Here is an 11,134-nt window from a genome sequence, read left to right as displayed (position 1 = left end):
GTGTTTTATTTGTAATGTATATTAGAGCTATTATGTACTGGGTTGTATTTGTAGACAGGACTCTTGTAAAATAGTTACCTCAATGTGAATCCGTTTAAATAAAGGCTCATAGAAATAGAAACACATTGTACTAGACCTAACCCTGATTGCAGACTCACTTTTGTATGTAAGAATATTGATGAACCAATATTACTTGGGTAGATTACAATAATTGTAGTGTCATGGAGGCACACCTGGTCCTCCCTGGTCCCATTCCATATCGACAGGCTACGTGTTTGCCATCCACCACTGTCCTCCTGGCTCTGCCGACTGCCGTATCTGCTGCTTTCCTGATTGATTGTACAACTTGTAGATCTGTCATACTGCATGTAGATGTTTATGTGTATGCCATTAAACAATACCATAGGATTATATTGGATCCTAATAATTCTTAACAATGTCTTCGTCAAGCACAGACCACACATTGGAAACTGAAGAGGATTTATTATTATGGAGATAAGTGAGGGGGGGATAGATGGAGGAGGAGAGAGAATGAGACAACTCCTTCACAGGTATAGGGACAGGAGTTGGCTTCAGGAGATGGTAGGTAGGTGGACCCAGGTGCTCCGCCACTTTCTTCCACTGCAATGAAGCCACCACCACCAACCACAACAACAAAAGGAACAGACCACATCAAATTAGGTCAAATGAAAGAAACAAAGAAATAACTTTTGTTTTAATTTTTTCCTGGCTTACATACTTCTCTGTTTTGGGGCACTTGTGCATATGGCAGAGGCGACGCATGAATGCACAAATGGAGGGGGAGGGGAAGAGACTAATTTGGGATTCAGCAAATATCTAATTGTGGACCTAGGTGCAGTGCTTGATTTGGCCAAAAATAGGTGCCGGTACTCATTTTGGGTGCTGTTTATATTCAATTCGTTGCAGGAGCTCCACAATACTTTTGAGCTAATATTCTATAAGAGCAACAGGAGCTCAAGCATTAATAAGTCTGAGGTGCCGGTACTCTGCTACGGTGAGCTCCAACCCAAGTCAAGCACTGCATATGTCCCAATAGATAGCAATAGTGACAAAACTCTGGCATGGCAGCCTGCTTACCAGGAGCATGGCTTCCATCTGATTAAATCTTCTCTGCCTTATTATGAACAGAATTTAAAAAAAATAATAGTATTTGAAATCGCTTGCTTTGTGGTTGTGTAATTTACAACACCTTTTCCTAAATTCACAAATTTGCTCAATTGATGATGGAATTGACTATACGGACTGTACTTCATTGAGAATAACTAGGCTCAGGTCAAACAGAGGTGACATATATTGTTTACAGAATATCGAACAATTTCCCCAGTTTGACCTGTTTATTGCATAATAACATCAATGTCATAACTGTTCTTTCCCTTCCCTCTTCCTTCCCTTAGATTCCATTCTAACTAACCTCCCTAACCCTGGACTTCACCACTGTCTCCACTGTTCTTACAGTTCCTATCCTTGCATTCTGAAAAATGATTTAAAAAACTATATATTTCAGTCATCATTAATTTTATTTCTAGACATTATAGAATGGTAATGTATTTTAGTCGTTGCCTCAAACATAGCAATGCATGTTGTTGATAACTTAGTCGACTTTCACAGTCATTGCTGGTACATTAATAAACTAAGATAATGTGCTGTACTATAGAGATGACAGCCTAGGCTCACATTGTGTACAGCGGAGACAAAGAAAATAGCCTGTGACAAATTAAAGATAGGTCCATGTACCTTTGCATTTATTCGGTTTCTGTCGTTTCTGGCCTTCTGCAGTGCCAGTGTCCTCCTCCATGGTCACAATGGACCCCTGCTTCTCTTCCACTGTGAACTTCAACTTGAATGAACACACACAGACATAATTGGTATTGAAACTATTAGGTTGCTCATACATATTATTTGCTGGTCCAAATTCACTCCCTATACCCCTCCTTGGCCCTGACTTAACCTTTAGATTTTTTTGAAGGGTCTGGATAGGTATAATCAGGAAAGGGGTGGAGCTTGCACCATATGGCTTACACCTTAGAGAGAATAAAGTAGACGGCACACGTCAAACGTTTGAGTTATGACCCTATGTCCGGATGACGTGTGCATGCCCATATTTGGACATCCGGTCAGCATCACGTGGCTATGCCCATATATGGGCATGCTGTTCCTGTTCTCACGCCTTAGAGTGCGTGTTAATGTATATAATGCATCTATTCCTTTGAAGATGTCATGATGATTGATGTCCAGGGACCTCGTTGAACTGGGGGGGATGTGTTTGAACATTTCATAGAGTATGGCCCCCCCCACCCCCATGTTTTATTGCCCTTAGGGTTGTTTATGAAGCAGGAATGTCTGGGAGGGGGATTGTGTGTGTGTGTGTCTCTCTCTCTCTCTCTCTCTACAGGGTTGTTGGAAACAAGGTCCCTTCTCATTGTGTACATTGAGCTTTCAATAACAATAAAACCACCATCTAAATAATGTTTCTCGGCCTAACACACTGTTGAGTTTCCTATTTAGTTCTCTTTAGTTGTACATGCACCGAGCTTCCTGGTGGCTCCAGCCTATGGACGTTCGGTGCATGTATACCGTTTTTTTTTTGAAAGAGTTAGATTAGAACCCCAAAGTAATAGGGTTAAGAAAAGATCATAAAGTTAATTTCAGATTCAGGTTTAGGGGGTAATTTCAGATTCAGGTTTAGGGGGTAATAACTTTAGGGAAACCGGCGCCGACAAAGATGGCCGTTCCTAGGAAACTATGCAGTTTATTTTTTTTACGTGTTATTTCTTACATTGATACCCCAAGTCATCTTAGGTTTCATTACATACAGTCGAGAAGAACTACTGAATAAGAGCAGCGTCAACTCCATCAGTACAACCAAGAATATGACTTTCGCGAAGTGGATCCTGTGTTCTGCCTTTCACCCAGGACAATGGAATGGATCCCAGCCGGCGACCCAAAAAACCGACTTTGTAAAAGAGGGAAACGAAGTGGTCTTCTGGTCAGACTCCGGAGACGGGCACATCGCGCACCACTCCCTAGCATACTTCTCGCCAATATCCAGTCTCTTGACAACAAGGTTGATGAAATCCGAGCAAGGGTAGCATTCCAGAGGGACATCAGAGACTAACGTTCTTTGCTTCACGGAAACATGGCTCACTCAAGAGACGCTATCGGAGTCGGTGCAGCCAGCTGGTTTCTCCACGCATCGCGCCGACAGAAACAAACATCTTTCTGGTAAGAAGAGGGGCGGAGGCGTATGCTTTATGGTTAACGAGACGTGGTGTGGTCACAACAACATACAGGAACTCAAGTCTGACTCAACTGCAGCCACTTTAATAATGGGAATTGATGTAATATATCACTAGCCACTTTAAACAATGCTACTTAATATAATGTATACATACCCTACATTATTCATCTCATATGTATACGTATATACTGTACACTATATAATCTACTGCATCTTTATGTAATACATGTATCACTAGCCACTTTAAATTATGCCACTTTGTTTACATACTCATCTCATATGTATATAATGTACTCGATACCATCTACTGCATCTTGCCTATGCCGCTCTGTACCATCACTCATTCATATATCTTTATGTACATATTCTTTATCCCTTTACACTTGTGTGTGTATAAGGTAGTAGTTTTGGAATTGTTAGTTAGATTACTCGTTGGTTATTACTGCATTGTCGGAACTAGAAGCACAAGCATTTCGCTACACTCGCATTAACATCTGCTAACCATGTGTATGTGACAAATACAATTGATTTGATTTGATTTCACACTATGTACAGATATAGAGAGCCAACACATCAAGGTGTAACAGGGATGAATGGATATTCAATGTACAACAGTAGTCTTCTGTAACAAGCAATACGTGTTAAATATGTGTCACAGTCAATCATGACAGCCTCTTTTTGAAAGGCCTTTACTTATGATTTAAACAGATTCATTTTCTACCCATCTTATTAATTAATGCTGTGGGATAAATTAGGTGTTTCTTGGTGGGCTTAAACAAATCTACTGTGAAACAAAAGTGTACACTCTACACACATGTTTATTGACTTTAAAAAAGAACACTAACATGACAGATATAGTAGAGATGCTACAAAAATCTGTTAGTTCGTATGTATTTTCCAAAGCCTTTCTGGATGTGAGCTACTTTATGCCTGGAAAACTTACGGAGCTGGGGCTTGGGTGGAATTGGAAACGGCATGATGTCAAAACCTATAACCAGGCCCTTTATCTGTAAGAAAGGGATAGTACATTTTTAAATGATTTATAACATGTTTTAAACTGTATGTACTAAAGATTTAGAAGTAAAGGGGGATTAATGCTATATCTCACCCCTTAATGAACGGGAAGCTCTCGTTTTCTGTCTCACCCCAGGGTCTGTCGTGGAGAAAGGCTTTTCTGGGAAAATGGGCATGTGCGTTTCAAAACTGTCTTATTTTATACGAATACAGTCTTTCCTACAACGGTATGTTATAAACATTAAAGGTTATTAAAAGTGCAGTACTGTCTGGTTAAGATGTATACCTGTTGTACAACAATGTTTATACATAAAACATTCGTGCATGTTTCAATATTGGGCAGTAAAATGTGTTAATTATAAGATGTTTTAAAAAGGTCTGTACTTGTCATGCATAGGTGTAATAGGTGGCAGGGAAGTCAGGAGCAGGAGAGTCAAATGGAGTCTTTTAATAAAGTCCACGGAGTCTTTTAATAAAGTCCACGGAGTATGCTCCATAACACTAAATGTACATAAACATGGGTACGAGGACCCGACGCGCACCTATACAACAATCACACTGACAATAAAACAATCTCTGACAAAGACATGAGGGGAAACAGAGGGTTAAATACACAACAGGTAATGAATGGGATTGAAAACAGGTGTGTGGGAAGACAAGACAAAACCAATGGAAAATTAAAAAAGGATCAATGATGGCTAGAAGACCGGTGACGTCGAACGCCGAGCACCGCCCGCACAAGGAGAGGCAACGACTTCAGTAGAAGTCGTGACAGTACTAAATATTTTGAATTAAATCAATCGTTTTAAAGAGGTATCTCAACTTTAACGAAGGGGCTCTGTCTTTCGCTCTATCACCAAGAAGGTCTCGGATAAAAAAAATTCTTGAAAGACGTGTGCGCGCGCGGGTGTGCGTGTGCCGGGCCAGGAGGTGTGTGTGTTTCAAAAACAAAGGGGTGGGGGTGTGTCTCTGCATGGGTCATTTGAAACCAAAAAGGTCCGTGAGGCCGTTTTAGAATTGGGTGTGCGTCTCTTAAAATGGGCACTTTCGATTCATTAACACACATGCCTTTCAAAACCGAATCTCTCACCCCAGAGGATGTGGGGGTGCAAAAGTCAAACAGCTCATACAGAATACAATATGTTGAGACAGCCCCTAGGGTTTAAAACAATGGTATACCGGTGACATATGCATACAGGGTTCCACAAAAAAAAAAAAAAAGGTTTTATATCTCTGAGGATGTAGGAAATCAAAAGGCAATACAGCCAGCATAGAATAGGTCTTGACATCCCCTCCTGTTTTAAAACACTGCTTTCGATCTCTAAACATTCTGGGGTACTCCAGGCCCATTTTTAGCATACAGGATGGCGCCCGAAAAAAACGTCACCCCGCTCTGTAAACTCATTCCGTACTACCTCTCGTTAGGGACAGGACCGCGGAACGAGTCTAGTGAAACAGACCGTATTCTAGCCACACTGTTCACACGGTTTTAGCGCAACTCCAAACACCAGGCCAACAGCCCAGAAGAGTTATCAGACCGAACAGTTAAAAGATCATCCGTGAATCCGTCCTAATGGAGCTTTCTGAAGGTGGGTTAGTGAAAAAATATATTAGATTTGGAGGCAGGGGATTGTTTGAATATTACATTTTGATATTGTAAACAGGAGTTATGTTTTTTAAACCGGGGACAACGATTTTTTAATGACTTCGGAAGAGCAGATGAAACAGATGCTATTCTACGGGTTTGTACTAACGGCCTTACCCTAACTCCAAACACCAGGCAGCAGTCCCAGGACAGATAAATGATAATCGGTGAATCCTTCCCTCCTCATGGAACATTTTGAAGGGGAGTTGAATATTCAAGGTGATGTTTGTATATAGATATATTATTTAAGAATGATAGGAATTAATTCTAGGAATTTACATGTGTTTTATTTTTAAATGAAGGCTATTTATACAATTAACCATTGTTTTTATTCATACTGTTTGTAAACAATAGCATCTGCCCTCTTAGGGACTACATGACCCACTTATTAAATCAGAACATGACCCACTTATTAAATCAGAACATGACCCGCTTATTAAATCAGATCAAGACCCACTTATTAAATCAGATCATGACCCACTTATTAAATCAGATCATGACACAGAAAGTTGTAATATAATCTGTCTACAAGTCATTCTATACTGAAAATAAGTACATTCTGAAAGATTATGTTGAAGTGATAACATGTTTTTATTCAGCTCTCTATTTAGGATGCTCTCTATATTTAATGCGGTATATTTTATACTTGACTTAAATTGTATTATTTATCGTCTCATACCATGCTAATCCACTACCGAGCAATGTAAACAGATGTGGAATTTATCCCATAACAGGTGTGTCTTTTTGGGATCAATAATACCAATAGGCTTGATCAGCTCTGGACTGACCTGGAATGAGAACTATGCCCCCTTGACTACCCCCCCACCCTACCCTCCAATTCATAACACTTACCCCCCACAAAAAAAAAACATTTTGAGGAGACTGTCTTATACTATGCTTTCCCAAACTTGACTATCTAGAGGAAGTAAAAGTCGTAACAAGGTTTCCGTAGGTGAAACCCCTCACTGATTGCATATAATGCACAGTCATATGCAAATCCATAAAACACTGACAAAAAAAAAAAAACATTGAAAACCAGGACTACTTGCAATGTCATTATAAATTGACCTACGTGACCTCAAAGATGGACAGCCTACTTTATAATAGAGAATACAGGGATGTCTACTGAACATGTACCCATTACAAAACAATCTACGGTCAAATGCATCTAAAGTTTTTATTGAAGTGGCCGCTGCATTCATTTAGATTATTTCAACAGTCTAGAACCAGTAAGAATAGATTGAATGATCTGCTTTGTGCTATTGAGCGAGAGGCCTGACCCATTTCTATGAATCAACATTTTTTTAATATTCAGCTTCTTAACTCATCAATATGTTTTTTAAAAGTCAGCTTAACATCTATATTAGTACAACATACTAGGTACATACACTTCAATCATTAGAAAAATTTTCGTACACTCGAGAAAACCCCTTTTTGCATCTTCAATAGTTGTCAATGTATTTTGTGTGCTCCTAGAGGAAAACCTGGTTCAGTCTGCTTTCCAACAGATACTGGGAGACACATTCACCTTTCAGCAGGACAATAAGCAAAAACACAAGGCCCAATATACACTGGAGTTTCTTACCAAGATGACATTGAATGTTCCTTAGTGACCTAGTTACAGTTTGGACTTAAATCTTGAAATGGTTTTCTTCTGGGGAAAGAGAGGCGGACCAAAATGCAGCGTGGTTAGTTTTGTGCATCTAATAAAGATGAAAGTACAACAATCTAACTGTGCAAACACAGAGACAGGAACAATCACCCACAAAAACCCAACACAAAACAGGCTACCTAAATATGGTTCCCAATCAGAGACAATGACTAACACCTGCTTCTGATTGAGAACCACATCAGGCCAAACATAGAAATAGACAAACCAGACACACAACATAGAATGCCCACCCAGCTCACGTCCTGACCAACACTAAAACAAGGAAAACACATACGAACGATGGTCAGAACGTGACAAATCTGCATGAATGTCTATGGCAAGACTTTAAAATGTCTAGCAATGATCAACAACCAATTTGACAGAGCTTAAAGACTTCTAAAAATAATAATGTGCAAATATTGTACAATTCATGTGTGTAAAGCTCTTAGAGACATAAAGAGTCACAGCTGTGATTCTAACATGTATTGACTCAGGGGTGTAAACACTTACAGTACCATTCAAAAGTTTGGACACACCTACTCATTCAAGGGTTTTTCTTTATTTGTACTTTTTTCTACATTGTAGAATAATAGTGAAGATATCAAAACTATGAAAGAACACATATGGAATCATGTAGTAACCAAAAAAGTGTTCGACAAATGAAAATATATTTCTGATTTTAGATTCTTCAAAGTAGCCACCCTTTGCCTTGATGACACCTTTGCACACTCTTGTCATTCTCTCAACCAGCTTTGCCTGGAATGATTTTCCAACATTCTTGAAGGAGTTCCCACATATGCTGTGGTAGCCATGCTGGTTAAGTGTGCCTTGAATTCTAAATAAATCACAGACAGTGTCACCAGCAAAGCACCCCCAAACCATCACACCTCCTCCTCCATGCTCTACGGTGGGGACCGCACATGTGGAGGTCATCCCTTCACCTTCTCTGCGTCTCACAAAGACACAGCGGTTGGAACCAAAAATCTCAAATTTAGACTGATCAGTCCAAAGGACAGATTTCCATAAATGTCCATTGCTCATGTTTCTTCGCACAAACTAGTCTCTTCTTCTTATTGGTGTCCTTTAGTAGTGATTTCTTTGCAGCAACTCGACCATGAAGGCATGATTCATGCAGTCTCCTCTGAACAGTTGATGTTGAGATGTGTATGTTACTTGAACTCCGTGAAGTATTTATTTGGGCTGCAATCTGAGGTGCAGATAATTGTCGATTTCTGAGGATGGTAACTCTAATGAACTTATCCTCTGCAGCAGAGGTAACTCTGGGTCTTCCTTTCTTGTGGCGTCCTCATGAGAAACAGTTTCATCATAGCGCATGATGGTTTTGTGGCTGCCCTTGAAGAAACTTTCAAAGTTCTTTACATTTTCCGGATTGACTGACCTTCCTATAGTAAGATGGCACCGGCAAATATGGCAGCTCTGCTTCTAGCTCCTAGGAAACATTGCAGTATTTAGTTTTTTTGTGTGTTATTTCTTACATTATCAGCCCATACATTTTTTGTGTTATTACATACAACCGGAAATAACTTTTGGATATCAGAGCGGTGGTAACTCACCAGCATTATGACCAGGAATACGACTTTCCCGAATTGGGTCCATTGTTCGTACCCCCAAGGGCAATGTAACTTATTCGAGAGGCTGCTCCAAAACACCGCCAGCGAAGAAGAGGTATACGGAGTGGACTTTTAGTCTGACTCAGGAAGCGTGCACACCATCCACCGCTTCCGAGTATATTACTCGCTAATGTTCAGTCCCTGGATAATAAAGTAGACGAGCTCAGGGCAAGGATTTCCATCCAGAGGGATGTCAGGGATCGTAACATACTCTGTTTCATGGAAACATGGTTCTCTCAAGATATACTGTCCCCGTCCATACAGCCAGCTGGGTTCTCAGAACATCGTGCAGACAGGAATAAAGAACTCTCCGGGAAGCATAAAGGTGGAGGTGTATGTTTCATGATTAACTACTCATGGTGTGTTGTGATAACATACAGAAACTCAAGTCCTTTTGTTCACACGACCTAGAATACCTCACAATCAAATGCTGTCCATAATACCTCCCTAGAGAATTCTCTTCAGTTATAGTCACAGCCGTGTATATTTCCCCTCAAGCTGGTACCATGACGGTCCTCAAAGAACTACACTGGACTTTATGCAAACTGGAAACCACATATCCTGAGGCCGCATTTATAGTAGTTGGGGATTTTAATTAACAAAGCAAATCAGAGGAAAATGCTATCGAAGTTCTATCAACACATTGACTAGTACTCGCACTGGAAAAACATTGGACCACTGCTACTCAATTTTTCAAAATGCCTACAAGGCCCTCCCCTGCCCTTTTTTCACACAAATCTGATCACGACTAAATTTTTCTCCCCCCTTCCTATAGGCAGGAACTCAAACAGGAAGTACCAATGCTAAGGTCTATTCAACGCTGGTCTAACCAATCGGAATCCATGCTTGGGTTATGTTCCAGGTAGTCTCTGAGAATAACATTGACGAATACACGGATACGGTGACTAAATTCATCAGATAGTGTATAGGAGATGTTGTACCCACTGTGATTATTAAAACGTACCCAAACCAGAAACCATGGATAGGTGGCAGCATTCACGCAAAACTGAAAGCGCGAACCACCAAATTTAACAATGGCAAGGTGACTGGGAATATGGCAGAATACAAACAGTGTAGTTATTCCCTCCGTAAGACAATCAAACAGGCAAAACGTCAGTACAGAGACAAAGTGGAGTCGCAATTCAACGGCTCAAACACGAGACGTATGTGACAGGGTCTACAGACAATCAAGGACTACAAAGCGAAAACCAGCCACGTCACGGAAACCGACATCTTGCTTCTGAACAAGCTAAACATCTTATTTGCCCACTTTGAGGATAACACAGTGCCACCGACGTGGCCCGCTCCCAAAGACTGTGGGTTCTCCTTCTCCGTGGCCGACATGAGTAAGACATTTAAGCGTGTTAACCCTCGCAAGGCTGTCAGCCCAGGCAGCATCCCTAGCCGCATCCTCGAAGCATGTAATCTCTTCCTATCCCAGTCTGCTGTCCCCACTTGCTTCAAGATGTCCACAATCTTGAAAGCAAGGGTAACTGAACTAAATGACTATCGCCCCGTAGCACTCACTTTTGTCGTCATGAAGCGGTTTGAGAGGTTAGTTATCACCTCTACCTTACCTGACACTCTAGACCTAGAATGTTAGATACTACTGCACTGTTGAAGCTAGGAACACAAGCATTTTGCTACACCTGCAATAACATCTGCTAAATATGTGTATGTGACCAGTAAAATTTGATTTGATTTTCATGTCTTAATTAAAGTAATGATGTACTGTCATTTCTCTTTTCTTATTTGAGCTGTTCTTGCCATAATGTGGACTTGGTCTTTTATCAAATAGGGCTATATTCTGTATACCAACCCTACCTAGTCACAACACAACTAACAAGGCACATATGTTAATTTAAATACATTCCAGGTGACTACCTCACGAAGCTGGTTGAGAGAATGCCAAGAGTGTGCTAAGGTGTCATCAA

General features: G+C 40.5%; 1 long non-coding RNA gene across 1 annotated transcript; it reads right to left on the bottom strand.

Moving 5' to 3' along the window:
* Positions 1–474: 474 nt before the first annotated feature.
* On the bottom strand, positions 475–4,687 carry LOC109868315 (uncharacterized). Its single transcript, XR_002251903.2, has 4 exons — positions 4,368–4,687; positions 4,203–4,266; positions 1,756–1,858; positions 475–621 (listed from the first exon to the last, which is right to left on the bottom strand). It is a non-coding gene; the product is annotated as an uncharacterized LOC109868315 (long non-coding RNA).
* Between the last annotated feature and the right edge of the window lie 6,447 nt (positions 4,688–11,134).

This window comes from Oncorhynchus kisutch, linkage group LG23 (assembly GCF_002021735.2).
Source record: "Oncorhynchus kisutch isolate 150728-3 linkage group LG23, Okis_V2, whole genome shotgun sequence".
In the NCBI taxonomy this organism is placed as follows: domain Eukaryota; kingdom Metazoa; phylum Chordata; class Actinopteri; order Salmoniformes; family Salmonidae; genus Oncorhynchus; species Oncorhynchus kisutch.
This window is presented reverse-complemented; position numbering and strand designations above follow the sequence as displayed.